The sequence below is a fragment of the Gopherus flavomarginatus genome, chromosome 3, assembly GCF_025201925.1.
Source record: "Gopherus flavomarginatus isolate rGopFla2 chromosome 3, rGopFla2.mat.asm, whole genome shotgun sequence".
Classification (NCBI taxonomy): Eukaryota; Metazoa; Chordata; order Testudines; family Testudinidae; genus Gopherus; species Gopherus flavomarginatus.
Genome location: NC_066619.1, coordinates 39,813,031 through 39,839,968, shown reverse-complemented (window position 1 = coordinate 39,839,968; position 26,938 = coordinate 39,813,031). Strand labels below are relative to the sequence as shown.

The window sequence follows — 26,938 nt, the reverse complement described above, 5'->3', positions numbered from 1 at the left end:
AAAATTACTGTTTAATTACCATGAAAGGACTTTTTCACACATCATAAAAAGCATTAAAGAAGGTTCGCCCCTCTGCCCCCCAACACTAGTAATAGAATCACAATTCGAAATCCCCACTAACCACATAGTCTCAACTCCCAAATACATTTTTCAGATTTGTAACCCTTTAAAATAATAATAAAAATTAATAATATTTGCAGGTTACATCTTACGAAAAAGAAGCCCTGATTTGGTTAAGCTCAGTTCCCATCGAAAACATGAGTAATGTTCTGTATTTATTTTAAATAAATGAAAACCAGTAAGGTACAGACATGTAAATAATTGCTTTTCCCAGACAGACAGCCATAAATATTTGGAGTGATGATTTGTAGGCATTAATTCTTCCTACCTGACAACTCCAAAACTACAACCTGTCTTTGATCCAGCCCCTAGGGCTATCATGTTTCCTATAAAGTCCAGTACAATGAGGTTAACACTATATACTTACAGCCATAAATGTTCATAAAACTGAAAGTATTTCCACAACTGAAATCCACAACGTTAAAAAAACAAACATTCTAAGCACAATTTCTTACCTGATGATTTGTTTCCTTCAAATAAATCCACATATCTGTACTACATACATTTCTTTCAGGTGGAGATTGGAACACAAACTTTTGGTGATGTCACTCCTTGCCATACAGGGGTCTTGATACCTCAAAGGACTCAAAACTTTAAGCAGTAAACCTTGAAGGTAGAGTTCCAGATCCAGTTATAATGAAGAGCCACCCATCACCACGATAACAGTCAGATAAGAGTTGTGGTATATGATACTGAGAAAGAAACTTAAGACTGTCTTCTCAAACACCTAGTGGGATTTCAACTATAAGAAACAATAACCAAGAGCCACCACTACAACTACAGTTGTAACACCTGCCTAACTACAGCAACCTACAGGAAAACACTGTCTCACAAGACTGCTGACAGCTTTGAATTAACTTGAAAAGCAGAGGTTACAGGAGACTAAGGTCACTGGATGACTTTTATACTGAAAAGGGTTTCATTCTAGATAGCAATCTCCCTGGGAAAACTACTAGACTGTCAGCAAGAGTCATCCAGGATTCACTTGGGAATACCTCGAGTGAAAACAAAATTGTAAGTTTTATTCACGAGGATAGTCAACCCCACTTACAAACTTTCAATGAACTGTACAAGTCTCGTAGCCAAGGAGAACCTCTAAAATAAGTTCTCCACATCCCTGTTACATCTAAAGTCTCGGCAGAAGAATATAAGGAGCTTAAGCAGGAACTAAAGACAATATGAAGAAAGAGACAAAATATGTCCACAACTCCACATCTCCGAGAACTACTGAATCACTTAAAGTTATCTGAACTTGTCAGTACAAAACCTCTGAAAATAGTTTGCACAGGCAAACTAAAAAAAAAGACTGCCTACATTCTACTAGGTATCAGTTCATAGTAAATGTATCTCTAATTTGCCAGTACAGACAGTGGTTCCCATTTTTGGCAGACAGGAAAAACAGTTGTTTCAGACAATCGACACCTATGGAAAAGGGAGAAAAGTCAAAACTTGTGTGTCTCCATCTGCTGATAGGGGTAAGTTAACCTGCTGATTTGTGCTGGTACAGAATGATGAACCGAGAGCAGTAAGTAGAAAATGAAACTAAAATGCCAGTGAAAACTGTTGCTTAGTTTCTTTTTCTTCTCCACAGTGGCACTGGAACAGCTTTTGGAGTAGGTGTGCTGAGTTACACCAGTTACCCCTGTCCATGCCACTCACCGCCCCCTAGAGCTGGCGCCGGGAGCAGGGCCGTGGCTCTGGGATGGGGAGACACAGCCAGGGGTGAGGCAGAGGCTGGGGCCACAGCCAGGGGCAGATGCGGAGCCCCAGGTGTGGGATCAGTGGCTGGGACCCCACCTGCAGGGCCGCCAGTAGAGTCTCCGGGCGCAGGGCCAGCGGGATCCTGGGGCCAGCAACTGAGCAGGATCCTGGGTTGTACCGGAGCCCCTGCACGTGGGGCCGGTGGCTGAGTGGGGCGCGTGGGGCCGGTGGCCAGGACCCTGGGCACAAAACCCAGGGATGCTACAGCTCCCACCCACCTCTCCTTGCATCCCATGCCCATGCTTCTCCATGTACTGGAGTTACAAAACAAAAAGTTTCACTAGTACAGATTATGGGGAAATTATTATTAGGCCATTACTATTATTGTACAGGATTATTCTAAAGAGGAAAAAGAAAGGTGGGTAGAAGGAAGAGAAATTTTAGGACTTCACTGCATGCACTTCATGTGAGTCCATCTTCGTAGAAACTGTTGAGATATTGACAACGTAAACTTGGTAAATATTCTTTGCTGCTATGAGCAAGTTACACCTCATGGTAAATTAAAGTCTATTTATTGTTTTAAGATTACATTTAGTGCTATAAAAACAAAACTGTCAAGTACAGGGAACTGTGCATATTTCAAAAACAGTCTTAAGTTCCCAGAATAATCTCCTACCCTTGTAGATGTTATGAGTCCCAAAGCTTTGGAGCGGTCTGCAAATTCATTATGGCTGCATGACACTGTATCTCAGTGTACCAACACATCATCATGGTGGGTTAAATATCTTAAGATATGCAAATTAATCAACTAATAGTGAGTTCTGTATTCTATTTCAAGGACGGAGTTACAAAGTAACAATACATCCTATTTTGCAGGAAATGGCATTTCCTTTCATCAACTTGGTCTTAATTGCACATGACCAAGAGGAATTCTTAACAGAAGGGATTAAACAAACCTCCTTACCAAGTTCTGACAACATAACTGTGTCCTCACGTAGCGCAGTCCTAGTACTGGACCTCCTACCAGTACAAGCAGACAATTGTGAAGTATGCCAAAATGGCATGATAGTTTTTATGATTCAGATGAGAGATCTGCTTAACTGAGCTGGATGGCTAATGATTTAATCCATTTTGCCATTCAGATTTTATTGTTTAAGAAACAGTTAAAAATCTGAAGATTAAAGTAAAAATCAGAATGGAGTTGGTTGGAGTTTAAAATTAATACCGAAACCAGAAATAGTCCAGAGATCAAAATAGATAGAACTGTTCACACCTTTCAAAAGCTAAAAGGATTTTTAAAATATTAACAAAGGCTTGACTCACTCACTGAACTGCAGGGAAACTCAGGGTATGTCTACACTGGCAAGCTTCTGCGCAACAAGTTATACCACTTTTATTAAAATGCTGGAATTAAACTGCTGCTGCATGGAATTAAACTGTGCTCCTTATGATGCGGAGCGCATCCACGTTAGCAGCTCTCGCAACGGCAAAGATAGCAGTGCATTGTGGAAGCTATCCCACTGTGCAACTGGCCACAGAGTGCTTTGGGAAGGGTTTGCATTGCCTCATGGGGCAGGCACAGTCTTGCATGATGCAGGTTTCCCAATCCCATTGTTCAATGGGCATCCTACTACATTGCCAACTGCTTTTCAACTAAAGTGTGTGGTAGGGGAAGTGTGTGTGTGAGAGAAAGAGAGAGGGTGTGTACGTGTATGTATGGGAGGAGCCAGAGAGTGTGTCAGCACGCTGTCTTGTAAGTTCAGACAGTGGCAGGAAGCAACCATCCTGAGGCAGAGGGAAAACCCTAACATCAACCTTTGCCTCTATCTCTGGGTTCCCTGCACAGCACGCGCGCTCTCTCTCTCTCTCTCACACACACACACACACACACCTTTGTGTTCAACAGCACGAGCATTCCACATTAAAGGTTTGGTTTGTGTCCTGGAGCAGAGCAGCACAGCACGCAATGACTGTCAGAAATGGTGCTTTGAAAAGGGAGGGTGCATGTCGCCAGGGCAGCTGAGTTCAAAACAGCGAGCAAAGCGGTCACTTGAGGCATTATGGGACAGCTCCGGAGGCCAATTACAGCACAGAAAGCAATCAAGTGTCTCCACTGGCAAGAGAGCGCTGGAGCCTCTGCGCAAATAGCCTTATGACTCACATCAAGGTGAGTTTTTTGCAGCGCTGCAACTGAGGAGTTTCTGCGCACAAAGTGGCTTGGCAGTGTGTACACGTCTGCAGTTTGTGCACAAAAAGCTGCTTTACTGTGCAGAAACTTGCCAGTGTAGACAAGCCCTCAGACAGATATACTTACTGTACTGGCATTAAACGTGATAAAAGTTAACTTAAATAACTTTCCCTTTAAAAGCAGCAACGGTCAACTATTTACCCACAGGCAAGTTTGTGTTGTCCATAATAATTCTTTAGGCTGCCCACCCAATTCTGATTTGGCAGCATACTAACATTTACTCCTCCACTGAACATTGCTGCTCAAGCCTGAACCAGACGAGACACTCCCATTCTCCCACTTCCAGGAGAGGAAAATCAACGCTTTGCCTTCTTGGTAATCAAGGAGAGCTCACTGAAACCCACCTCATCACTAATAAAATAGTTTACATTTTGCTTCACTTGTCAAGGCACAATTAACTTGTCAAGTCCCAAAATTTATCTTCCTCAAATGTAAATTCTATTGAGCATCACTGGAGGATAGCTTAGTTATATTAAACGGAGAATGTTCCTTAAACCACACAAACAACATTCAGGCAATGAGTTATTTTGAGTGCAGCTACTTTCTTATCTAACCAAATAGCTGTTCTTGGCATGGATCAGCATTCACATTGCACTCCCCATCAATACCCTGCCCAAGCCAGGGAAGCTAATGATTCAACCAGTGGACTGAATTCCGTGCTGAATAATGGTCACATGCCATCTAAGGCACATTGTGCATACACTAAGACAACTGGATCTCTGCTAGCTACATGAGACAGCGCTGCTACCAACTCTCTTGTTGTGAGAATTTAGATGGACAGCCCGCAAAGGTCGGAATATCCACTGACCTGAACCTGTCAATAGCTAATTTATAGGAAGCAGCTAAGAAAAGAGCTCACAGTCTTCAATCTTACCTCCAAGGAGAAAGTTAAGATTTTAACAAAGTGCTGGCAGTTTCCCGGTGATGAAAGCTGATGGCAGAAGTTTGTTAGGGTGAAGAATTAATTGAGGCCTAAAGTGAAACAATAGAATTATGGCCTGAGTACCAGTTTTGCACAACCCTTTTACCATTAAAAGTCACCTGGACTTGGGGGAGCCAACGTGTTTGCTGATGAAAAATGGAGGGGAGCAACTCTTTCCAGTGTAATTAAGGCTTAATATGTAGAATTAATGCCTTTACTAAGCATTAACATACAGTCACACAGTACGTAGTGCAAGAGACTAGTTAAACTCTATCAGTGTTCTTTAAGGACAGGGGAAGGAGCGCATGGCATGTGAACCAGGAAATAAGCAGCAGACAAACATTTTCTAGCCACACTTGCACATTTTCTAGCAAACAAAGTCAAACAGAAAAACCCAGATACCAGGAGAGATTTGAGTTTCCAGTGTCTACAGTGTTAACGAAACTAAATTAAAACATGATTTTAGCATCAGTCTCTTTAAATATTAATCAGTACAAAAAACTCCAATACTGAGACACTGGCAATCCCTGTCAAAGAATTTACCGTGTGTACGCATTTACTCTTTGTTTGATGGATTCTGTGGATCCTCCCATTACACCCTTTTCTCCAGACACAAAGGACAATAACTGACAATGCAAGAGTTACCAGGTTGGACACTGTCTCTTGCTTAAGGTAAGTTTCTAAAAACATAGCTGTGCTCCCCGACTGTTTACTTATGCACACTCAAACACACTCTGAGTTCCTTTGGTCACATAGAAAGGTCTAAATCCCTCCTTCCTCTTTAATGAACTGAACAGAAATGCTATGCTATGCTGCATAGGATTCCTAGATAGGTTTTATTACGGCAAGATGTTTCCTCTGCTTACAGGGGAAGACACCTGTTTCCTAACAAACAGCCTGTGAGGTCATTCAAAATGACTCACTGTGACAAAGGACTTCATGATGTAGGTACAAGATGCATTACACCATGAATACTTAGACTTCCCTCTTTGAAGAGGAAGTGAAACAAATGTGTGTGAGACTGTGGGGGAGGAGGCAGAAATCAGTCTCCAATAATTATCGATGAAGGCCTAAAACCCATTAGGGGATATTCCTCCATTTAGGAAGCAGGACTCAAGACCATGTTATAACCAGATTAATAATTTTGTTTTTAAATGCAGACAGTTTCAGTCCATTTCCACTCATGTTAAACAACCTCTCTTTCAACATGGTGAATTTCACAGTGGACAGATGTTTAAAACTTCACATGCCCCTCTTTCTGCAGGTTGCTTCTATAATTGCTCGTACCTGGACACTGTCCAGCCCTGTACATAATATACCAGTATTGTAGGCAGTGTAAATGTGTCAAAGTCAGTTTCATACATCCCACTTCACAATATTGCAGTGTCAGTTATACTTTGAGTCATTTTATAGCTCAAAAGGATATAGATTATAATGAGTACAATACAGGGAGAGGTGTAAAACAGATGTCTCACCCATATAGGCAATACATATTCTTCAGTGCCAAACTACCATATGGTGGGTGTGACCTCTAGCACACAGCAGGTTGGGTTGTCTCTCTGAGAGCCAATGAACATGGACCTGGAGCCATAATAATAATTTGTATCACCGTGGAGAGTGCTCCTGTCTCAAATAGCGTACAGTCTAAACAGACCAGACAAAAGGTGGAAGGGGAAGAGACACACAGAAGTGTAATGACTTGACCAAGATCATGACAGCACATCAGTGAAACAGAAGAGCCTGACATCTCTTGACTCCCAGTTCAATACCCTATCCAGTGGCTATGCTACCTCATGCTACATTGTAACTCTGGGAGAAGGTATTTTACATACAAACATGTTTTTTTGGTTTTATGTTTTGGTTTTTCGCTCAAGCTAAACTGTTGGCCTCAATTATATCTTGTGGTGGTGAGCTTCACAGGTTAGTTGTGCTTTGTGTGAAAAAGTATTTCCTTTTATTAGTTTTAAAATTTCCTGTCTTTCAGTTTCACTATCTATCTGTCCTCTTGTTCTTCTATTCTGAGACAGAGTGAATTTACTGGTGACATCTACTTTCCCTGTAGCATTCATTATGTCCCCTATCTGGCCGTATCTCCCCTCTAAAGTAAACAGTCTTTTCAGTCTTCATATAGAGCTTTCCATGCCTATCATCATCAACAGTTTCTGGACCCCTCTAATTCTATTTTGTTTTTTAAAGTTAGGGTGATCAGAACAGAATAAGTATTCCAAGTGAGGATGTACCAGTAATTTACCTAATAGCATTAGACTTATTTAGTATTCTTAACTGTTCAATTCCTTATATGCATAATTTTTGTTTAAACTCATCTGTACACTGAGCAGAGTCCTGCACCGAGCAACACTGCCCGTCCAGTTTTGCAGAGGTCAGCCTAAAACAGGGGATGAGACTTGATACAGAATGCAAGGTAGTCCAGGGATCAGAGTAAAGAAAGAAGGCTCAAGGAAACTATTTAAAATTCGTTTCAGAGTGGTAGCCATGTTAGTCTGTAACAGCAAAAAGAAAGAGGAGTACTTGTGGCACCTTAGAGACTAACAAATTTATTTGGGCATAAACTTGTGTGTGTATATATCTTCCTATTGTATTTTCCACTCAATGCATCTGATGAAGTGGGTTTTAGCCCACAAAAGCTTATGCTCAAATAAATTTGTTAGTCTCTGAGGTGCCACAAGTACTCCTTGTTCTTTTTATTTAAAACTGGCTAAGCCAATACCAGAATATCATAGAACCCTCTGCAGTCAATATGATTCTTCAAAACCAGGTGAAACTTTAAAGTAATATTGAATTGAATTCACTGAGATAGTTTACAGAATGAAGCTGAAATGTGCCTTCTTTTACTCTCTTCTACAAGCTACAGCTTTTCCATAAGTATGAAAATTTGATTACTTGTTCTTACTCATGATCTAATATACATACCTATTCAAGTGGAAAAAAAAACAACAACAAACAAACCCCCCACACTAATGTTTCAGAACTGGGTCACAGTGCTAAAAAGAATAAGATCCATAAACTATTCAGGTCTGAATTGGCAAGTAAAGCATAAAATTTTTTTAAATAGTAAAATTAATCCTGATGAGGCAGACTTTAAAAAATTAATCTTACAAATAAATTAGTTTCTACAGAAGATTTTTCTCCTAATTAAATGAGATGGAAGCAGTGATAATCAGAGCATGCTGACTTAACTAAAAAAACCTGTTCCAATTCTTCTGACTACAACTCATGTCTCACAAGTCATCTGTTTACACAAGACAGGGCACCTCAAAACACCCACCAGTACCATCACCCACAAAAGACCATTTGAAACCAACCAGAGCTCAATGTATTTTTCTCTTTTTTCAACTTATTAAAAAAACCTGGATATATGAAAACAGATTCAGTCTATCATAGTATTATGAGGAGGTTGGGGAAGGGATATACAGCTTAAAAAAATTCCTAATTAAAAAAAACAAAAACAAAACCAGATTGAAAAGCAGCCACTTCATTTCAGCAACAGCAAAGGAAACCCAGACAGTCTCACCCCTCCCCCAGCCATGCCGAGAACACACGCACAGCCACCCACACAACGCCCCTCCCATCCGTACTGTCAGTCTGGCCTGGCCCTCAGCTGAACTGCTTGCACTGACGTCAGCTGGCGACTGAGGCAGCATTCCTAAACAGTTCAGACAAACCCACTGGTGGGAAGCTTAGAAAGCCCTCAGCTGTAGTGAAGAAGGCAACGGCTTGGCTGAAAGCCAGACTACTGAGCTCAGCATTTTGTAATGCACTTCCTTTTTACTTAACAGCTTGCATAATGCCTTAACCAATTCCACCTTTAACCCTTTCTTTGCCTAATTTCACTTTATTTTTAAAGTTTTAAACATTCTTTCATGTCACTAGCCCATGCTATGTTGTCCAGCAATTTCTAGCAATACAAAGCAGCAACTTAGGGTACAAACAGGAAGACGCCTCACAAAACTAAACATGTAGAACACCAAGAAAAAATAATCTGATGGCTTTGCTTGCAAGAAATTATACTAAAGGATGTGAACAATTAACATACAAAGACAACTTTTAAGGTAAAGGCAGCCCTAATCCTGTTCAGTTTTTTCGAGTCAATACCTCATCTTACCCCATCCTGAACTGAATCTATTCAGACAGCTGAATTTTTCATCGTCATATTAAAAACATCACTTTCAACAATGTTGTTGCATCAGTGTAACAGAAATATTTGGCCTTATTTGTATTCTGGCAGCACCCATATGTCCCAATCAGGATTGGGGTCCCACTGAGAGGAAGATGTGGTCCTTGCCCTGATGGAAGTTATCCAACTTACGAAGATTTAAAACAAATGGGTCTAACAAAGGTTGAGGGGTAGAGAAGGATAGTAGTGATAATTTTGACTTTTTCCTTTACAGGGAAAGATTCAAGCATTTGTATTGCAATTAACACCAAGAAATGCAAGATAACAAAACATTAAGTCAAATTTTGGTACTCCCAATGAGCTTATACCACTTTAAAACTATTCATTCTTAAATAGGTAGTTTGGAAATAGAACAAAGTATGAGCAAGAATGGAAAACAATTTAAGGCTGTTGGGGTGAGAGGTGGCAGTAGCAGCAAGCCTGTGTCAGGAATCTGTGTAAAGCACATATTTGCAACCTTCCATTTTGCAACAACATATACTTACCACCGAGAACTATTCCACGCCCCCTCAAGTCTCATCTCATTATTATATCTGACTACATGTCACACCAAAACACTTTTATAGGCCATGAGGGGCTTAATTTGCTTAAACACACCCAACACAATCATCTATGTGTAATAGTTTGACTCAGCCATTAATTTTAAAATTGGCTAAATTTTATTGCCATGAGGAAAGCAAATAATACTAGTCACCCTAAAAATCTTTTCTATAAAAATCTCTGTTTCCAAACCTTAGAAATTCACTCAGCACCATCAGATTTCACTTAACTACAAACCTTTACAAACTTACAGTTTCAAATCAGATCACATCTAAGCAATTCTGTGACAGAAAAGTTCCTCCAAGAGAGTTTGCTATATTTAAAAAACAAAGACAGCAGCTGGCCATTTAAACATTTACTCAAAAGTGGCTCAAGGTCATTGGACAAAGGAGTGATTATATGGAAAATATCTTCTGCACTAAATAAAATGTGAAAAATGGACTATTACTAGATACTGTGACCAGCAGTGTTTAGATCCCCAACACTACTCACTAATGTAAACACATTCCTGTGAACAAGTCAGCTTGCCAGTCCCATTCACAAGAGGATAAAAAGGCCATACTACTTCCTGCAGAAGGCTGTGTTACAATGTAACCTGTGACTCTTCAATGAAGGCCAAGATTTTCCAAAAAATGGGTGACTAGAGCTAGGCATCCAAATAAAGATGAAGATAAACATACCTGTTTTTGAAAAGTCTTGGCCTAAATGTGCAAAGCTTATAGGACAACATAAATGGAATCATCCAGACTGTTACAATTCTATGCATATGCTTTTGCTTTGTTACTGAACTAAGATATATATTTCAACTTAATTACCCTAAATATCAGAAAATCTAAAACACTCAAAATTATTAAAACTAATTTTTTTTCTTCTCTACTAGGAGGAATTGTTGAATTACAGTATCAAAAAGTGAAAATATGCTACTGTACATAATTACTGGCCCTTTCTTTTTATATAGTCATCTTAAAAGCCAATACGGTTTCTTATTTCCCTCTTCATTATTAAATAAAATTCCACTATACTCCACACAATCAAGAACACTTCTTGCACTAAAACTTTTCATAGCTAGTTAGGTAACACGTCTCAAAAACAGAGTGACTTACTATTTTAGTAACCCAAATCCTTTTATCCTGCTTTGACTATTACTTTTCACACTACATAACAGGAAATATCCCTTTAGTTCCCCAATATGGACTCCTACAAGTTAAGAAAATATAAATTTATAACAGCATAATATTTGCAACCCTATAAATAGGACTTAAAAATCCATTTGCCCACTCTTCAACAGCAAATGGGCACCTTTTCCTGTCAAGTGTGGAAGCCTAAGACATCAAGTTTCTCCAAAGACTAAGTTTTACAACATTTGAAGAGCAGAAACTGCACATGTTCAACATATTACCTTAATTACGTAATAAGTCAATCTTACATTTCTACAGCTCCTTCTATCTGAGGACCCCAAATAGCTTCCACATGTTATATCTGGATATCCATTCAATTTATATGAAATTATTACAAATTAATATTTTATCTGATTGTGCAACTGATGCTGGTACGCATAAATATAGTGAGTCCTACACTCTTCAAAGGCACTATGGTATTTATTTGTATACGAGTTCCCCACAGCTATTATAATTGCCACAACTTATTTTATTTATATATAAAATACACACACACACACCCCTATATATAGCAACATAAAACACACACAAAAGGGGCAGAGTTACACTTCCTGAGCAGATGACAAATTTTGGATTTCTTGACTTGAAAGAATTTGGTCTCCGATTTAAAATCCAATAAAGCTATATAAGTCGTATTTAATAGATATCTGAGTTGGAGATTATCTGTTGCTTCATCTAATTTATTCTCTGCACCACTGCAGGATAAGATAAATAATTTATGCATGATCATTAATTTGCTGTGGCATTTTGCCTGAAATATTTCTAATAATGGTAATTTTACAAGCTTAGTTAGAGGTTGTCCCACAAGGTAACTAACATCACTATTATAAAGTGCTTTCTACCACTGAGCTTCCATTTTCCTCCCCTAGTTTTAGGCTTTTTTGTTGTACTTTCATATGCTACTGAAAATAGTTCCCACATTCCCCACTTCCTTTATTCCCTGTATTTATTTACAGTTATATTGCCCCCAAAGGTCATCTTTGTTGGTAAATAATTAGAAGATAAGTAATTCAGCTAAATAGTTCACATTTCTAGACAGCAAGCTATGAATTTGGTTTTTAACATCTTTTTATAACTTTCCTAAGCCACGTATCATTTGTTGACACTTTATATTCATCTAAATTAACAATTATTTTAAAAAAGTAAGAGTGAAAATCTAATTTTTTTTAAATATATTTTATTATTTCTTTCCATTCATAACAAATAATCCTTTTACAAATCTAGGCACATTTCACAGGTAAACAATGCCTGTCTTGGGTTTTTGAGCTGTCATCCATCACTGTAATAGCCAAGCACCCTCTATATAAAAGCAAATCAGCTATAGAGAGGACCCCAGTGGATTTCACATAATCTGGCTCTTGTCCCCTTTTGAGGGAGATGCAGAGTTTAGGAGAATTTGAAATTCTGATTCATGAAATTTTTACTTATGTTGTATGCTCGTCTTAGCATGACATATGGAAGCATGAAGCACATTATACTGCAGCTGGAGAAATTTGGTAAAAAAAGTTTATGTCGTGGAACCCAAACATGGATATACTCAAATGTGAAGTTATCGTGGTGCCAATGCTGTATGGAAAATAATAATTATCCCCTTGCAGTCCTGCACAGAGAAGAAGAATATTTCATACAGATATATAGGAGTTTCCATTTAACTTTAGATTTTATCAAGTAACAGAACTCCCTATAAATACCCATCAGGTATATGACAAGCTAAGTAAGTTATATTAAAATAGATTACTTGAACACACCAGACAATTGCCTAATTAAACATTCAGAAGATGGCTGGTTCTGTGACTTCACTGTAGTGGTTACTGTTACCTACTGTATGTTTACTACCAGTTTACCATTAAAAAGAAAAAAGTGTCTCAATACCAGTGTTAGCAACTCTCGGGGTTTTATCATAAGTATTGAAATATCTGGCATTTCTCTAAAGCCTCTTCAACTCCAGGAGGCATGTTTGAAAGAAGCTCCACTCTTTTTTCTTTTTTTTTTTTAATATTGAAGTTTGGGGGTTCATTTAATTTGCTTCTGGTTTGAACCTTCAAAAAGGGAAAAGTGTGAAAATGTGAACCCAAATGGCTCAAACCAGAGGCTAATAAAAAAACAGAGGCAAAAATATATTTTTAAAAAGCTTATGCCTTTAAAGTCAATCATGATTTTTTCAGAGACCTCCTTCAATGTTTTGAATACTTGCATTAACGACATTAATATCATCTAAATTGCCACCTATTTAGTGTACAACCCCCTATTCATATAATTTGTTACCCTTGTCCTCCACTATTCCTCTCCTATTAGTTGTTACACCACTTGTTATATCTTCAACTATAATCATTTTGGGGCTAAGACTGTCTCATACTATCAATTTGTACAGGGCCTAGCACAATGGGGTCTCATGCTTATTGGGACCTTGTACATGAGCTTAACACAAGCACAAAATAATGGTTGGGACAACTGAAGTCAGCCTTGATCTTATTCCCTAAGTCTGTAGGGGTATGAAACACTGCAGAAGCAGTGTTCCTAACTGTCAGGGTAGTTAAACACTGGAATAGATTGCCTAGGGAAGTTGTGGAATCTCCATCTCTGGAGATATTTAAGAGTAGGTTAGATAAATGTCTATTAGGGATGGTCTAGACAGTATTTGGTCCTGCCATGAGGGCAGGGGACTGGATTCGATGACCTTTCGAGGTCCCTTCCAGTCCTAGAGTCTATGAAGGAGGAAAGCCTTATTTGGCCCAAGGGCAACTCCTACATAGCTAATTAATAACAGGTTTCAGAGTAGCAGCCGTGTTAGTCTGTATCCGCAAAAAGAACCTGAGTACTTGTGGCACCTTAGAGACTAACAAATTTATTTGAGAATAAGCTTTGGTGGGCACAGCATCCCAAAGAAGTGGGCTGTAGCCCACGAAAGCTTATGCTCAAATAAATTTTTTAGTCTCTAAGGGTACGTCTTCACTACCCGCCGTATCGGCGGGTAGCAATCGATTGCTCGGGGATCGATATAGCGCGTCTCATCTAGACGCGATATATCAATCCCCGAACGCGCTTATACCGATTTCGTAACTCCACCAACCCAAAAGGAGTTGCGGAATCGACAGGGGGAGCCGCAGACATCGATCCCGCGCTGTGAGGACGGTGAGTAATTCGATCTTAGATACTTCAACTTCAGCTACGTTATTCACGTAGCTGAAGTTGCGTATCCAAGATCGATTTTCCCCCGTAGTGTAGACCAGCCCTAAGGTGCCACAAGTACTCCTGTTCTTATAGCTAATTAAGGAGCAGTATTGATGAACTCCAAAAAGAGCTATTCAGTCTCTCTCTCTGCTGCAAGGATAGCTGCTATCACAAAGGTCTTTGAATATAAGCAGTGTGAAAAGGAAAATCCAGGGAGAGAGAGGAGTCTGAAAGAGACACTGACAACCTAGGGGAAAAGAGACAATTCAGCAAATATCAGACAATTAAGGTTTCTGTTACAAAGATAAAGCTACCTTGGCAAGGGTCCTGCCTTGGGATGGAAGTTCAGCTACATCTAAAAATCTAGGGAACACTAGCCTTAAGTTATTTTTAAAGACACAATTTCCATTTTAATTGTAACACTTATAGCTAGCAACTCCTTTACAAAGTTCTACTTAAGAGCAGATTTCAATTTGATGCTTCTCTATTTATGCAGCCTAAGGCTTGATTTTATTTTTTTGCGCTAGTTCTAAACATGGCTATATTCTTGACATCCTGTTATTTCTTTGTTTGTGTTCAACGTACATGTACTTCTCTGGAAACCTATATTGTGTACATTTCGGGCCTAGGGAGAGCAGGTTTCACTTTACCTCACTGTTGTGTCCCCTAACTCTTCCCCCTCTACCAAGACTCAATGGTGTGAGTTTACACTACAAATAAGAGTTGAACTACCATTTGTCTTGATTCTGTGCATTTGCAAGATAGGTAGTGTAAAATTGTATGGGATATACTGTACATTTAAGGACAAAGTCTCGAGTCAAATTACCTTGTTCCAGGAGTTGTGCAAGCAGGGACTTAAGAAATGACAGGCAGATGCTGAAAAAGAGGAAAAGGTCTCAAGGTAACATTTGGTGTTGAGGAGGAGAGAAAGACAGGCTACTGTTCTTTTTAAGGTCTTGGAATCACAAACCTTATAGTGCAGGGTGGACCAGTGCTCCTCTCAGCCAGCCAACACAGAACGGAGGGCAGCATATATTTTGCATCTTCCTTCATACTCAGGAGAATGACTAGTAGAAAGGAGGACTGCCTATGACCTTGACCAATCAGAATGAGGCTGAGATGCGCTATGCTATGTAGTTGTAACCATGTCGGTCCCAGGATATTAGAGACACAAGGCGGGTGAGGTAATATCTTTTATTGGACCAACCTGGTGAGAGAGAGATGCTTTTGAGCCACACAGACCTGAAGAAGAGTTTGTGTAAACTCAAAAGCTTGTCTCTCTCACCATCAAAAGTTGGTCCAATAAAAGATATTACCTCACCCGCCTTGTCTCACTGAATTGTGGTGACAGTTTCCAAACTATGAAAAAGCACTGGAAAACCAAAACCCACAGAACAGGTAGCTAGGGAGAAAAGAGCATTATGTTGTGAAGATTTTTGTTTCAAAGGCTTCACTGCCAGTCTAGCGGGGGAGTAATTTAAAGGGGAGATGGGAGAAGTCAGCTCAGGGTTGCAGCCTGCTACAAAAAAATTTAATAACAGATTTCCTGCCTTAGTGTGAACATGCAACAGGAGAAAGGCAACAAAACATTGTGTTAATAACTAGGTGAGGTGACAAACCTGGCATGGTGGGGACACATAATTACTGAGTTTTTATAAGTTATTTTGCAATCCATAACAACTCAGCCCAAGACACAGAGGCTTATTTAAGAAGTGCGGAGGGTTCCCCCACTACCCAATAGATGGCAAAGCACACTGAAAATAGCTTATAGCATTATTTAAATTTACGTTCTAAACTGTGTAAAGTCATATTACAAATACTTAGCTCAAAATAAAAAAAACTGGCTGAACCAGAGCACAAACACACACACATTGGACTTTGACCTCCCTATCCCTTGTGCTTTCATAGTAGACCAAAGGTTTTTCAAGTTAAAGAAAAATCTCACAGTTAATTTGCTCGTGTGGCACAAAGACAAGTCCTTAGCACTCCTATTGTGAACTATTTTGGTGAAGACTCACAACAGTGCAAAGAGTACCCCTGTGAGCTTTCACAATAGCTTGAACTATATATTATTAGTTTGGGGTAAGTCTTGTTCTAACTCTTATGGGTTTCATTATGAATTGTTTCAGGGAAAACAGCTGGTTTTTGCCTTTTTGAAAGAATAGTTTCACAAGCCTCTACTAAGTGCAACAAACTGTTATTCTGAAATGTCAAGCACGCATTGAGGGGGTGGGGGGAAAGGAGAGAGAGAGAAAACCAACTTGTTTTGTACACCTTGAAGTTTATTGTGCAGGATGTTGTCCAATCTTTATACAAACTACGTTAGTTTATCAGACTAACCAAAATCTTTTTTTCTGCCATTGCCTGCCACCACCCATTCTATTGTGCATGCTCTAACCTGCCACAAAAAGCTGATTGTTTAGAATTGCAAGATTAAGGTTTGAAGCAGCACAACCTCAATGCACTAATGAATGGAAGGAATGCAGCAGCAGCATGCTAGGACCCAGCATAGAAGCTCCATCAATAAAGTAGGAGTCGAAATTTGTACTGACATATGTACCGGTGGTTAGAAACAGTAATACCATATATAGAAACCATCAGGTAACGAAAGGACTTGAGGGGAAATGGATTGTTTTCTTACAAACGTTAGAGTAGTTATCATTCGTAAGTGGTTATCTAACTACATACACAAAACAGACGTTCATCTGTAACTGAGTTTCTGTGTAACAGTAATGCACATTTCAAAATATCTGATTCGCACCAAGAGAAATGAAGCTGGTCATTTAATCAGTGGTACAACTGAGGCAAAAAACCCTCAGTCATTAGAAGTGTCAAGTACATTTCTACACTGCAATGGGACTGTAAAGGGCAAACTTAAGATGTCTTAATGATTCAACGCTACCTTAGCAAATGACAAAGATGGGTAATATCACATTCAGCATCCAAGAGAAGTGAACATTACAAAAAATAAGTTCTAAATGCACTATTTTGCAAGAGGTTTAAAGCAACAAGGCTGTCTACAAGTAATTACAAGTAATTACAAAAACAAGCCATTACCAGTAAAGTTGTAGGATCTGACTGAACGATTTTTTGCCAGAAAAAGACAACTAAAAACCTAAACTGCTCAAAAGAATGTATCCGTTCCAATTAAATGAACTGGTTCAGGATGAAATTTCTGGTCAAAACAACAGCTAGTTCAGACAACTGTAATGTGGGAGAATCAGGCTCAAGTCCCTGCTCTGCTTGATTCAGAGCAGGAACTGGAACTAGTGTGTCCCCCACAACCCAAGTGAGTTCCCTAGCCACTAAGCTATTCCGTGGCAGGGTCCGCTTGTTTTTTCAGAAATAATTTCAGATGATATCTGTTTCACCACCATGAAGAACAGGAAAATATCTCTAAAATGTTACTACAGAGGGAAAACAGTTTCCCATCCAGCTAGACCTTGGACCTCAGAGATCTAACTCTCAATGAATATGCTTGCAGTGATGTCACTGGGGAGAGGGTGTCTGGTCTGTATTGTGATGTACAAAGGGTTTTTCTGCCCACAAATTAAGTTGTTGTGTTTTCCTGTCACTTAGCAGTGATTACTCTAGCCCAGGGGTAGGAAACCTATGGCATCCATGCCAAAGGTGGCACGCAATTTCCAGTGGCACTCAGGCAGTCTGAGTCCTGGCCACTGGTCCGCGGGGCCTCTGCATTTTAATTTAATTTTAAATGAACCTTCTTAAACATTTTAAAAAATTTATTTACTTTACATACAACAATAGTTTAGTTATATATTATAGACATAGAAAGAGACCTTTTAAAAACATTAAAATGTATTACTGGCACATGAAACCTTAAATTAGAGTGAAAAAATGAAGACTCGGCACACCACTTCTGAAAGGTTGCCGACCCCTGCTCTAGCTGATGAAAAGAACACCGAGGCCCCAAAGTGTTCTATTTAGTCCTCTTTTAGTGAGCAGGCAAACATTTGCTATGAAGAGCTTTGGATAGGGTTCAAAGCAGACTAATAAGTGAATTTGGCTATGACTGCTTGACTGGAAGCTTACTGATGGAGAAATCTGGTCAAAGACACAGAATTAATGGAATCAGCCTTGTAGGACTGATGAGGAAACAGATCCAACCCAGAATAAGTTCTCTTAAATGTGTTTGAGAACACAATCCAGGAGATCCCCAAAGGGTGAACACTCAAAGAGAAGGACCATGAATTTAACAGTGAGAAAAATTTCCTAAAGGTTTAAGCCAAAAGACCCTCCTTGCTAACAGTAAAGTATCAACATTAGTGGAGATTTGTAAGGAATCTTGTACAAAGTTCCTAACAGACATGACTGTTGAGACAGAACTGTTCAAAAGTGTTTCTTTGACTGAGTGTGGTAGGATTACACTACCTCAGGTTATATAAGAGAACCTTATATCACATTTACTCTCAATGCAGGGGACATAAATTGCAACATCCAGGCCACATTCAAATAAAAATCCCTACTGAAAACTCACTACATTTTACAGTTTTTAGCAGAGGTGCTGGCTTTCAACGGAACACCCAAGAACTTAGGAGATGCTCTAGAAGGGTCAAGTTTGGGAGCAATTAGCCAGAATATGCCAAGATGTTTGGCAAACTTATTATGGTTACTTTCATAGACTGGGTGAGAGTAATGTCTACACCAGAACCCCTCAGAAAATATTGATCTTTTTAACCAAAACAGGAGATTGGGAATATTTTCTCCCTGTTGATTCCACCCCAGTTAGAGTAAAGCCAGGAGTCTTCCTCCTTTTCCACATAGGATGCATTTTAAATCTGTGGGATTCTTAATAACCACCCCTCAAACAAGACAATTCCGGAAGGTCTGGTATTGACTTGAACGATACGACCTCTCTTTCTCATTTAGAGGTAAGGAAGGGGAAAGGGGCAAACAGAGGCAATAGCCTTGATCTTGCTGGAAACCATTCCCAGACAGAAGACTGATGTTTGTGTGCAGGTTTATTGAAGCAACAGGTGAAAGAACTATTAAGGAATTGGGAGGAGGTGGGGGAGAGGGGGATAAGACTCCAATGGCCTTTCTAAACATCTATGGGGTCCATAGGATTAGCCCTGAACAAAATATTGCTTACCGGATCTAATGCCACTAAAAAGGAGTCCCTTACATCTATTCTCTGCCATATCAGAATAGCCACTATTCTCTGCTTGCCAGAGAATCTGAATCTGAAGTGACTCTGTCTTGGGCTGCACACATCCTGGGAAGAACTAACCATTAGTAACACAGAGGCAACCTGACGCCTTGATCACCTGCCAGAAGTTTTATCTGTCCACTCAGAAGCCACCTAGAGTGGAAGGAACCTTCAAAAGAGGCGTATATTGTGCCACTTCACCCTGGGAACTTACAGTCTCCGTTCTTGGCAATCTCCTTTGTTATTGTTAATTTTATAAGATACACCTCTACCTCAATATAACTCTGTCCTCGGGAGCCAAAAAAATCTTAAACTGCGTTATATTGAACTTGCTTTGATCCACCGGAGTGCGCAGCCCTGTCCCCTGGAACATTGCTTTACCACATTATATTGGAATGTGTGTTATATCGGGTCACGTTATATCAGGGTAGAGGTGTATATTAGAAAATGGAAGAAAAAGCTTTCAGAAGCTCCACTGAAGAGCCAAAAATAGCAGGGGTTGCATCAGCCACACTCTGTTCTTCAGCAAGTGAAACAGTGACCATGACCAGCATGGCTAATGGAAGCCAAAGCTGGAGACTGTCAATTTCTGACCTTCCCGTCAAGAAACAAGGGGCATCATCTATGTGTTTTGCACTGGTATCAACCAGCACACAAAAACTCCTCATGCCCAGTTTTCTTTTGGTCAATTTTATTTTTTCACTGTACCCCTCCCTCTTCAAATAGAATCTAAATGTCTGACTTATTTACACTGTTTAGAAATTTACATAAGTTAACTTATTTAGTTCAAATATTTAGAAGTCTTCACTAGTTTCAGGAGGATTAATTCACAGAAACCACAGCTAGGGCTATACGCCAATTTTTAATAAGTTTCACAGCAGAGGTGCCGGAGAACAATGATGTGTTACAGAAAGGGCGGGCAGGAGGGGGAGGGTTGGAGAGCGAGCTCACCCTGTACTCATCCTGCAGTGGTGCCTCTTGTCCTGCAGGACTAGGCCCAGCTCCCTGCTCTAAGTGCTACAACCTGGCCCATGTGGATGCAAAGCTATTCAGGTTTGGCACATCTGCCCCTCTGTAAATGGACACAGGGGAACAGATGCACCAAAACCAAGTGACTGGGCGGCCCCATGCACTAGACTACACCACCACTCAATTTGGATACATTTCATGGACTTAATTCAAATTCACAGCTTCCATGACTACCATGACATTCATGAAGTATGGTAGACCCTCACAGTACAGATATATATCCCTGTTTTGATCCCCCACATCCCCCAAAAAACCTCAAAATCATGCAGTCTCGTTTTAGACAAGATGCATCAAATGCGGCAACAAAGCAACAGAGCATGGGAGAGAAGGAAAGAATAGTTGTACATCAGTAAGATTACAAATTTAGTTAGACATGTTCCCTCATGCTGTGAACATTTCCTTTAGAAAAAAAAAGTTAGGAAATATCACTTCCTGATGCCATGTGTTTAAAAGTGGGTCTTCAGGATGCATTTAAAGAGATTTCCTAATAGTGTAGGTTGGTCCTTAGTTTTTGAACTCTTCACTAGGATGAGCACAGTATTTTAACCAACTATCAGTCTCTTTCATGATTATGTACACCAATATTAAGTTACCATGAAGTCTTCTTTCCTCATAACATAAGACAAAAATACTCCATCACAAGTTATGCTGTACCCTTCTGAAGGCAAAACAAGATTCCAATAACCCCGTAACCAAGACTATAGTAATCCAGACAGGCCAGGTAACTCAAACATAGGATTCATCTTTCTGTATACTTCGATTCATTTGCATACCACAGAAAGTCCTGGTGAGCACCTAGGTAGGCTACAGTAAAGAGTATTGGATTAACTCGAGTCCACTTTCATCAATAAGCCTAAGAAAGTGATTTCATAGTACAAATAGATGGAGGCTATGTCTTCACCTATGTCATTAAACTCTATCTCTAGGAGTCATACGTGAAAATGCATGGGGATTTCAATCAAGTCTTCAGTGATGTAAACAGATCTTCACAAGATTCCAAAACTCAGTTCAAAACTCTACATTAGTATTCTAGTGAAAAAGGACCAGTGCATGAATTAGCACTATAAATCAGAGTACATGATCCATTTGTTACATCTTCAAATCAACGCTTTTGTGCTTTCTCCTCTCCTGCCCCTCATGCTTGAGAGGAGCATCCCATAAACATCCATAACGCTACCTCATCCTTATTATCCTCTTTCAAATTCCTCCTCAAAACTCTCCTTTGCCATGATGCCTATAATATTTTTGACAATGGTTATGCTACTGCTGTGCAGAGACCATTCCTTATCATACTGACCAAATACTGTCTCAGACTGAATACAAGGGACCAAACTGTAGCCACCTGTTATTTCTTATCTTATACTTTGACTAAGTTCTTTACGGTAGGGACCATGTTTTTACTCTGTTTGTACAGTCCCTAGCACAACAAGGCCTGGTCCATGACTAAGGCTTCTAGGAACTATGGTAATACAAACAACAATACTCACAGCCTTATAATGAAACTTGCATCATTTGCCATCCCCGATATATCTTAGTATTCCCAATGCTGTCACCACTTTCAGGAGCTGCCTTTCAGGAGCTATTTAAAAACTGAAGTAGTGCTGTGACATGAGCCATTTAATTCATAGTAGTTGCAAATGCCTGCTTTGTTACTTCACTCATATACAATGTAAACTGGCTTCTAGCCCTGCACAGATTACTGCAATTCAGTTGACATTTCTAACAAGAGTGCATCTAAACACTTATTTTGAAAATAAATCAATCTGAATAGATCATAGGAATTTAAAAAAACCTATATAATCAAATCTTATCTATAGATTAAATTACAGTACATGGGCAGAATGCTTGAAAAGGCTAGATCTAAATACCTACATCAACATCATGAAGAAAAAAAAAAAGTGTATACAGGGAAGTTATTAATCAAAGCGTTACAGATATAACAAGAGAGCCCCTAATTACCACAAAGGTAGTTAAAGCTCAAATCTTTTATAACTGGCCATATACACACCCTGCTCCCTAATCTAGATTACAGTACTCCACTCACAAAACCACCATTATTTTGCCCTAAACTAACAGGATTTTAAAACCCACATGCTTCTAAACAGTTACTCCAAAAACAAACAACACAAACTACTTAAAATTGCTGGCCATGCAATGAAGTAAGACAAGAATAATAGACCCTGCAATTATGCTTTAGAAGATGAAAATCCATTTTAAAATGAGGCAATCTCTTCATATACAGTTGCTGTTTGAGATGAAACAAGATTTCTATTTAAATAATTAATGCAAAAACCTCAAAACCATGTTCTCTGCAGATACTGCAGTACCAAATAATCCAGTCTATAACGCTTTAAAAGTAGCGTACAACACAGCAGTCCCTAATTCCATTTTAAAACAGGCTCATGTACTATACCAAATCCTTGCAGTTCCATTGAAGTCAACGTGACTCTATTCCTGTGAACAAGTTATGTAGCTGCTGAAGCACTTGCTGCAGCAACAGCAACTAAATTCTCTTCTTGGTCGAGAAGCCACATCTATGAAGATATTTAGGCACCCAATCCCACTAAGAGTCTATTTGTAACTTTAACAAAAGTGTCTAAGCAAGTTAGGTGCCTAACTTGCGTAAGGGATTTACAAAAGCTCATTCCATGTCTGTCTATAACAGGGGTCAGCAACCTTTCAGAAGTGGTGTGCCAAGTCTTCATTTATTCACTCTAATTTAAGGTTTTGCGTGCCAGTAATACATTTTAACATTTTCAGGTGGTCTCTTTCTATAAGTCTATAATATATAATTAAACTATTGTTGTATGTAAAGTAAATAAGGTTTTAAAAATGTTTAAGAAGCTTCATTGAAAATTCAATTAAAATGCAGAGTCCCCTGGACCGGTGGCCAGGACCTGGGCAGTGTGAGTGCCACTGAAAATCAGCTTGCGTGCCGCCTTTGGCATGCGTGCCATAGGTCGCCTACCCCGGTATATAACTTTAAGTGCTTTAATACCTTAGTAAAATCTGACCCTGTCACACTTTTGTAAAATTCAACTGTAGTACCCTGACAGTTTTTTTTTAAAGTGCATAAATTTTGAATTAATTTTAATCTAAAATTGCAGTAGCACACAGTTTCAAATTAGTTTCATAAAGCCTCAATCTGATTTAAATAAAAAGACAAACATTATAGTCACCTATTCACTAAGATCAATTATTTTAATCATCCTGATTTACACTGCTCCGTGGATAGAGTAATTTTTAGAAACGTTCTTTACTGTAGTCTCCATATCAAGAGAGCCAATTACCCTATTTGGGGTCATACGATATGTTAGAACATCAAAATATGGGGAGTCACACCTTCACCTCCTCATTTTTTAAAAGAGTAATGTATGCAGACATCACCAGACCTTCTGTTGACAAATAAAAAAGTTAATTCAGCCATCTATTTTACAATGCATAGCTATGCCATATGTTCTGTGTCAACTGGATATAACACTATCAAAACTAGTAACACTTGGAATTCCTTGCCACTTATGCCTCAGTTCTATTTTAGTTTTTAGATTGCAGTCATTACCATAGAATCTTAGTGCCTTCCAAGATGCATTACGAGACATCACTAGCATCATGTATGTATGATTCTTCCCCCTCTACCCCCACCTCGTTTCCCTTTCTCCCTAGGGAAAGGGGAAGTTGCATGTGTAGATTTGTTTTGTTAAAACATTTGTATATTACAAGTCTGCTGTGCAAGACAAAGAAAGTACTGCACCTTGTATTTGAAATTGAAGCTGGTGAGGTTCTTAGAATCTTGCTGGGGGGAGTGTCCCTTGCAGATGACTGCTTTAATTTTGCCCAAGAAGCAGAGATCTCAACCACAGTACTCTGCCGAGATGATTAGGTGATCTTTTAGGAACTCTGGGACAATACTACTAAGCAAGATGAAGACCATGAATTTGACTCTGCATTCTATGGGAAGCCACTGTAGTGAGTGGAGGACAGGTTGGATGTGTGTATGGTGGCCATCTGAGGAGATGTACTGCTGCTTTCTGTACTGATGGAATGTGCTAAGGGGTTGACTGCTTCATGCATAGGTAACAAATCAATTCAAGGTCTGATGTAGTACCTACTACGTATGCTTCTGTTTACTTAAGCTTTTCAATGCTGATAGCCAAATGTCACCTGAGGAAATATACACAGGAACTTAATTTCAACTAGTAGCACATACTATTTTGGTAGCTGCCCATAAAACATTGTGGTATTAACTATTGTGATGCACTAACCCTTTTCACCTCCTAGTGCTCTGCAGTTGTTTTAAATGATCCCAGCTCCCAACCAAAAAATTAAGTTGTCAAGAGCTTTGTCTCATGCCTCCATTATTTATAGCTGCCGCCTTCCAGCAGTAGGATTCTACAACCCTACATACGGCTGACTTGTCTTCTCATATGTGGTATAAACCTCCCATAGGCATGAGTGCTTACAGATAATGACCTGCCTAATTTCCATTAAGACCTGGGTCTTCCTTTGCACTGGGGAATTGGAGAAAGGAAGAATGTTTAATGGCCAAACCCATGCTTTTATGAAGGCCTTATTCTCCTTCCCACACGCAAACATGCAGCTTTGTTACCATCATTTTCCAACTCACAGGTTTTAACTGACAAATTTCAGGAAGAAAGGGTTAGCTCCTAAGACTTCGACAGGTATTGGCATCTCAGTTTGACAAATATTGGCAGGGAAACCTATCATCTTGATTGATGGCTAAGAATCCTAAAAACAAAATTACTGGGAAATAGTTGAAACTCACAAGGCTGGCAATCAGCTAGTCACTTATTAAAGGGGAGACAATAGGCCTTAACTGTATTGATAACAGTGGAAAAAAACCTAAAACTTGAAGATGCCAGCAAGGACTGACTATCAAGGTAGGAGTGCCTAGCCAAATATAGGTAGAGACTCAAGAGGAAGGGGGCAAGAAGGGGTTGTTATGCTTTCTCCCTCGCACACCCTGCAATTTCTATTCCCCTGCCCACTACTCAAGAAGCAGCTACCTCTCTAGAAAAACAGCCACTTCAGGCCAAATTTTTAGAAGCATTTAAGCACTCAAGGATGCAGAGAAGTGCCTAGTGGGATTCTTCCACTGATTTCAATGGGAGATAGGCACTCTTAAAAATCCCACTAGCGGCCAAGCTGCATCTGGCACTAAATGTCTAAGTCACTTCTGAAAATGAGTTAAGCTCATTAGGATAATATTTAAAAAAAACCAACCACCTAAGGGCCTGATTCTCACTTATGTTAGGACTGCTTTACACCACTCTGACAATGCAAAGGGGCCTTCAAGCAGACTTTAAAGCTCCTTTACTTGCCAAATGGTGTAAAGCAGCCTTAATGTAACTCAGAATCAGGTCCCAAATCTGCAGAGATAAAGAAGCCTCTCAGCTCTATACTTTGTCCTACTATATGCTACTCTGTTTGGCAGTGACTATTCAAGGACTAATACGCTGCTTTTGGAGGGCCCTCAGAGGTGTAGAGCTTTCATGTCACATTCCAAGACTCAGTCCACCCCAGAGCAGTTCCTTTTCTCATTTCCAAAATGATGCAGTCTCGGTTTTTAATTCAGCTAGCAATGTTGGAGAACATTTGTGATATTTCTCCCACCCTTTCTGTCCAGCATGGTGTGCAAAGCCTTATGTGCACATCAGGCAGGAAGATCCTATAATGGGGAATGCAGAGTGGACAGTGAACTTGTTTCCTTATTCTTTTGTGCTGGTGCAGAATATGGGACTGTCAGGGTACAGCTGGCTCTTAGCATGGTCACTAGGCAACCTAGAAAGCTCAGTTGGGCCCTATGTGCCCTTTCCAAACAGTTCCACTTCCTGATTGGTCAGGGGACCCAGCCTCTACTACTTGAGCATAGCAGCAGCACAGGGGCTGCTCAATGTGTACCATGCCTACAGCTGTGCTAACCCTGCTCTCACTGCCACTTCCTGCTCCAGTCTTCACTCCAAGTCCTGCTCCAGGCAGTACCTGCCCTGTTCTGTTTTTTGACCCGTGGCTACCACACCGGCTTATGCTTTGATTTCTGACTGCAGTTCCGACCTTTGGTTTGGCCCCTTGACCCTGACTCCTGCTTCACCCTTGGATAGGTGTCTGATCCCTGAATTTCACTTGCCATTACCTGAACTGCCATCCCAACCACTGAGCAAGATCCTGCTCTGCCCTGTAGGTAAGCTGCCTATGCCCCAGCAGCGCATAGAGACAGAACAAAAACTTGAAGGAGTCGAGTCTGAAGACCAGAGTTGAGAGGACATATTTGTATGAAAAAAGAGAATCTATCTGCCTAGATTGATAGCAGATGGAATCCCAGAACTCTTCTGAGCTCAGGTAATACTGCTCTGAATCACTTAACAGGTTGTGTATATCAAATGCCAAAAGGCTCCCTGTACATTTCAGATAACTGAGTGTTGCCTGTGCGGCATGCAAAGCTCTCCTCGGACTGAAGGAAAAAAAACAACCCTCCCCTGCCCCCCCCCCCAAAAAAAAAAACCCAAAAAACTGTTCGTATTCTTGTGTCTCTAGGTTAGAGTCAGCTCAAATTTGTCCTCTTGTGTAAGACAGCATTTTGAATTGTCTAGTTATCTTTATTGCAAAGGTATAATGCGGAGCATACTGTGTTTTGAGAAGCTTATGT

General features: G+C 39.8%; 1 protein-coding gene across 2 annotated transcripts in view; it reads right to left on the bottom strand.

Annotated features, from left to right (window-relative positions):
• ZSWIM6 (zinc finger SWIM-type containing 6) overlaps nucleotides 1-26,938 on the bottom strand; it is a 163,929-nt gene that overhangs the window by 107,067 nt on the left and 29,924 nt on the right. Inside the window, exon 1 of one of the 2 annotated variants that reach the window (XM_050946873.1) lies at nucleotides 576-717. The exons of the other annotated variant lie outside the window; for it this stretch is intronic. The gene's annotated coding sequence lies outside the window, so the exon portion shown is untranslated. Of the gene's footprint in view, nucleotides 1-575; nucleotides 718-26,938 lie in introns of those variants that run through there. 2 annotated transcript variants of the gene reach the window in all.